General features: G+C 58.2%; 1 protein-coding gene across 2 annotated transcripts in view; it reads right to left on the minus strand.

Annotated features, from left to right (window-relative positions):
• ttbk1 (tau tubulin kinase 1) overlaps positions 1 to 4,734 on the minus strand; it is a 64,398-nt gene extending 59,664 nt beyond the window's left edge. Inside the window, exon 1 of one of the 2 annotated variants that reach the window (XM_031902145.1) lies at positions 4,601 to 4,734. The gene's annotated coding sequence lies outside the window, so the exon portion shown is untranslated. Of the gene's footprint in view, positions 1 to 4,586 lie in introns of both variants that reach the window. The other variant, XM_031902144.1, reaches the window with a different exon arrangement.
• Between the last annotated feature and the right edge of the window lie 1,266 nt (positions 4,735 to 6,000).

The following is a 6,000-nucleotide window of genomic DNA, read 5'->3' on the forward strand; positions in this document are numbered from 1 at the left end:
TGCAGCAAAAGGGGGTTCTACAGAGTATTGGGGGGCTGAATAATTACGCACACCCCACTTTGCACTTATTTATTTGTAAAAAATGTTTGGAATCATGTATGATTTTCCTTCCACTTCTCACGTGTACCCCACTTTGTATTGGGCTTTCCCGTGTACCCCACTTTGTATTGGGCTTTCCCGTGTACCCCACTTTGTATTGGGCTTTCCCGTGTACCCCACTTTGTATTGGGCTTTCCCATGTACCCCACTTTGTATTGGTCTCTCCCGTGTACCCCACTTTGTATTGGTCTTTCCCGTGTACCCCACTTTGTATTGGGCTTTCACGTGGAATTCCAATAAAATGGATTCCTGTTTGTGGCTGTAATGTGACAAAATGTGGGAAAGTTCAAGGGGGCTGAATACTTTTGCAAGCCACTGTATGAATATATTTGGGGGGGGGGTGCCAAATTTAGGGTTCTGCGTGTTTCACCCCCAATATACAGTGGAACCTGCACTTCGCTCTATTGGCCAATAAGCAGCACAACGAGGCCAATCACATACAGGGAAGCTCCCCTCTATACAAACTGCTAGTGGGTCACACAGGGACCTGTTCTGGGAAACCTACCAACTGGGTCCCACTATGTCCTTTATTTATATGAGCAGCAATCTGCCCATCTGGGTCACTGACCCCGGCAACCAACAGACTCCTGTAATAAGTCACATTGCCAATGTTAACCCTTTAATTGAACTAGTAACCTTCATAATACCCAGTATGTGCCCAATACCCAGTATGTGCCCAATACCCAGTATGTGCCCAATACCCAGTACTTACTCAATACCCAGTATGTACCCAATACCCAGTATGTACCCAATACCCAGTATGTACCCAATACCCAGTATGTACCCAATACCCAATACGTACCCAATACCAAGTATGTACCCAATACCCAGTATGTACCCAATACCCAGTATGTACCCAATACCCAGTATGTGCCCAATACCCAGCATGTGCCCAATACCCAGCATGTGCCCAATACCCAGCATGTACCCAATACCCAGTATGTACCCAATACCCAGTATGTACCCAATACCCAGTATGTGCCCAATACCCAGTATGTACCCAATACCCAGTATGTACCCAATACCCAGTACAGTTACCCAGGGCACAAATAAGCACTCACCCCAAATCCCCCCTTAACTGGCCTTCAGGCTGGGCCCCCTTAGCCCATAACAGGGTTACAGATATATAGAAACATTGGGGTAACAGTCACCCCGCTATAGTTCAGGGGTACCCAGGGCACAAATAAGCACTCACCCCAAATCCCCCCCTAACTGGCCTTCAGGCTGGGCCCCCTTAGCCATAACAAGGTTACCAGATATATAGAAACATTGGGGGAACAGTCACCCCTGCTTAAGTTCCAGGGGGTACCCAGGGGCACAAATAAGCACTCACCCCAAATCCCCCCCTAACTGGCCTTCAGGCTGGCCCCCTTAGCCCATAACAAAGTTACAGATATATTAGAAAACATTGGGGTAACAGTCACCCCGCTATAGTTCCAGGGGTACCCAGGGCACAAATAAGCACTCACCCCAAATCCCCCCCTAACTGGCCTTCAGGCTGGGCCCCCTTAGCCCATAACAAGGTTACAGATATATAGAAACATTGGGGTAACAGTCACCCCGCTATAGTTCCAGGGGTACCCAGGGCACAAATAAGCACTCACCCCAAATCCCCCCCTAACTGGCCTTCAGGCTGGGCCCCCTTAGCCCATAACAAGGTTACAGATATATAGAAACATTGGGGCTATAGTTCCAGGGGTACCCAGGGCACAAATAAGCACTCACCCCAAATCCCCCCCTAACTGGCCTTCAGGCTGGGCCCCCTTAGCCCATAACAAGGTTACAGATATATAGAAACATTGGGGTAACAGTCACCCCGCTATAGTTCAGGCAGACAATAACAGACCAGCAGACTGGACCTACAGGTACTTAAACCCATTCAGTACAGAACCCAAGGTACCAGGACAGTGGGACAGAATTATCACAAACAGTTTATATTTATTGGCCAGAACCAGCAGTTCAGATACCAGTGCAGGCAGCAGCAGATACAATACCCCAATAGTAGTAGCCAATGGGAAGAACCCCCAGCAGTACCAGGGGGGATACCCCTACAGACTGGTGCCAGGGGGTCAGGGAATGCCCCAGGGGTAGGACACACAATGCCCCAGCAGTACCAGGGGGGATACCCCTACAGACTGGTGCCAGGAGGGCAGGGAATGCCCCAGGGGTAGGACACACAATGCCCCAGCAGTACCAGGGGGGATACCCCTACAGACTGGTGCCAGGAGGGCAGGGAATGCCCCAGGGGTAGGACACACAATGCCCCAGCAGTACCAGGGGGGATACCCCTACAGACATGGTGCCAGGAGGGCAGGGAATGCCCCAGGGGTAGGACACACAATGCCCCAGCAGTACCAGGGGGAATACCCCTACAGACTGGTGCCAGGGGGGCAGGGAATGCCCCAGGGGTAGGACACACAATGCCCCAGCAGTACCAGGGGGGATACCCCTACAGACTGGTGCAGGAGGGCAGGGAATGCCCCAGGGGTAGGACACACAATGCCCCAGCAGTACCAGGGGGGATACCCCTACAGACTGGTGCCAGGAGGGCAGGGAATGCCCCAGGGGTAGGACACACAATGCCCCAGCAGTACCAGGGGGGATACCCCTACAGACTGGTGCCAGGAGGGCAGGGAATGCCCCAGGGGTAGGACACACAATGCCCCAGCAGTACCAGGGGGGATACCCCTACAGACTGGTGCCAGGAGGGCAGGGAATGCCCCAGGGGTAGGACACACAATGCCCCAGCAGTACCAGGGGGGATACCCCTACAGACTGGTGCCAGGAGGGCAGGGAATGCCCCAGGGGTAGGACACACAATGCCCCAGCAGTACCAGGGGGGATACCCCTACAGACTGGTGCCAGGAGGGCAGGGAATGCCCCAGGGGTAGGACACACAATGCCCCAGCAGTACCAGGGGGGATACCCCTACAGACTGGTGCCAAGGGGGGCAGGGAATGCCCCAGGGGTAGGACACACAATGCCCCAGCAGTACCAGGGGGGATACCCTACAGACTGGTGGCCAGGAGGGCAGGGAATGCCCCCAGGGGTAGGACACACAATGCCCCAGCAGTACCAGGGGGGATACCCCTACAGACTGGTGCCAGGAGGGCAGGGAATGCCCCAGGGGTAGGACACACAATGCCCCAGCAGTACCAGGGGGGGATACCCCTACAGACTGGTGCCAGGAGGGCAGGGAATGCCCCAGGGGTAGGACACACAATGCCCCAGCAGTACCAGGGGGGATACCCCTACAGACATGGTGCCAGGGGGCAGGGAATGCCCCAGGGGTAGGACACACAATGCCCCAGCAGTACCAGGGGGGATACCCCTACAGACTGGTGGCCAGGAGGGCAGGGATGCCCCAGGGGTAGGACACACAATGCCCCAGCAGTACCAGGGGGGATACCCCTACAGACTGGTGCCAGGAGGGCAGGGAATGCCCCAGGGGTAGGACACACAATGCCCCAGCAGTACCAGGGGGGATACCCTACAGACTGGTGCCAGGAGGGCAGGGAATGCCCAGGGGTAGGACACACAATGCCCCAGCAGTACCAGGGGGGATACCCCTACAGACTGGTGCCAGGGGGGCAGGGAATGCCCCAGGGGTAGGACACACAATGCCCCAGCAGTACCAGGGGGATACCCCTACAGACTGGTGCCAGGGGGGCAGGGAATGCCCCAGGGGTAGGACACACAATGCCCCAGCAGTACCAGGGGGAATACCCCTACAGACTGGTGCCAGGGGGGCAGTTGGCAGGGAATGCCCCAGGGGTAGAACACACAATGCCCCAGCAGTACCAGGGGGGATACCCCTACAGACTGGTGCCAGGGGGGCAGGGAATGCCCCAGGGGTAGGACACACAATGCCCCAGCAGTACCAGGGGGGATACCCCTACAGACTGGTGCCAGGAGGGCAGGGAATGCCCCAGGGGTAGGACACACAATGCCCCAGCAGTACCAGGGGGGATACCCCTACAGACTGGTGCCAGGGGGGCAGGGAATGCCCCAGGGGTAGGACACACAATGCCCCAGCAGTACCAGGGGGGATACCCCTACAGACTGGTGCCAGGAGGGCAGGGAATGCCCCAGGGGTAGGACACACAATGCCCCAGCAGTACAGACGGTATCAGTATCACACACAGAGCAGCCCCATCAGCCCCAGACAGTTAATGCCCCCCAGTAGCAATATGGTACCCTCCATCCTCCCATCAGCCCCATTCCCCCCCATGATGCCAGTTGGTACCCTCCATCCTCCCCACTCCCCCCATGATGCCAGTTGGTACCCTCCATCCTCCCCATTCCCCCCCATGATGCCAGTTGGTACCCTCCATCCTCCCCACTCCCCCCATGATGCCAGTTGGTACCCTCCATCCTCCCCATTCCCCCCATGATGCCAGTTGGTACCCTCCATCCTCCCCATTCCCCCCATGATGCCAGTTGGTACCCTCCACCCTCCCCATTCCCCCCATGATGCCAGTTGGTACCTCCCGTTTCTCACCGCGGTTCCCGGCTGGGGTTCATGCTCCCCGGGGCAGTCGGTAGGGGGAGGAGCCGCTGATAGTGTCCGGGCGCGCCCCTCACTCCCTCCCGCCGGTCCCGCTGCTGCGGATTCTCCCACAATGCCCTGCGCGCTGCCTCTGCACTGACGTCACGACCCCACCCACCGAATCGCGCAGCGCCACGCCCACCTCTGTCGCTCGTCGAACAAAACACTCCCACCTGGATACGCCCCGCCTCTTCCCCGCCCATCGGCCTTTAGTTCTACCTCTGTGGGGGCGGGGCCTCCCGGTGTTCGGAGCTGAGTATCAGTCTGTGAGGCTTCTTTCCCATCATCCCCTGCCAGGCCCTGGGGCGGGGCTAGTGGGTATCTCTGTGCCAGAGTGGGTGGGTCTCTCCCTACTGGGGTGGGGCTAGTGGGTATCTCTGGGCCCAGAGTGGGTGGGTCTCTCCCTACTGGGGCGGGGCTAGTGGGTATCTCTGTGCCAGAGTGGGTGGGTCTCTCCCTACTGGGGCGGGGCTAGTGGGTATCTCTGTGCCCAGAGTGGGTGGGTCTCTCCCTACTGGGGCGGGGCTAGTGGGTATCTCTGTGCCAGAGTGGGTGGGTCTCTCCCTACTGGGGCGGGGCTAGTGGGGTATCTCTGTGCCAGAGTGGGTGGGTCTCCCTACTGGGGTGGGGCTAGTGGGTATCTCTGTGCCAGAGTGGGTGGGTCTCTCCCTACTGGGGCGGGGCTAGTGGGTATCTCTGTGCCAGAAGTGGGTGGGTCTCTCCTTACTGGGGCGGGGCTAGTGGGTATCTCTGTGCCAGAGTGGGTGGGTCTCTCCCTACTGGGGCGGGGCTAGTGGGTATCTCTGTGCCAGAGTGGGTGGGTCTCTCCCTACTGGGGCGGGGCTAGTGGGTATCTCTGTGCCAGAGTGGGTGGGTCTCTCCCTACTGGGGCGGGACTAGTGGGTATCTCTGTGCCAGAGTGGGTGGGGTCTCTCCTACTGGGGCGGGCTAGTGGGTATCTCTGTGCCAGAGTGGGTCGGTCTCTCCTACTGGGCGGGGCTAGTGGGTATCTCTGTGCCAGAGTGGGTGGGTCTCTCTCCCTACTGGGCGCGGGGCTAGTGGGTATCTCTGTGCCAGAGTGGGTGGGTCTCTCCCTACTGGGGCGGGGCTTAGTGGTATCTCTGTGCCCAGAGTGGGTGGGTCTCTCCTACTGGGGCGGGGCTAGTGGGTATCTCTGTGCCAGAGTGGGTCGGTCTCTCCCTACTGGGGTGGGGCTAGTGGGTATCTCTGTGCCAGAGTGGGTGGGTTCTCTCCTACTGGGGTGGGGCTAGTGGGTATCTCTGTGCCAGAGTGGGTGGTCTCTCCCTAACTGGGGCGGGGCTAGTGGGTATCTCTGTGCCCAGAGTGGGTGG

The sequence above is a fragment of the Xenopus tropicalis genome, chromosome 5, assembly GCF_000004195.4.
Source record: "Xenopus tropicalis strain Nigerian chromosome 5, UCB_Xtro_10.0, whole genome shotgun sequence".
Classification (NCBI taxonomy): domain Eukaryota; kingdom Metazoa; phylum Chordata; class Amphibia; order Anura; family Pipidae; genus Xenopus; species Xenopus tropicalis.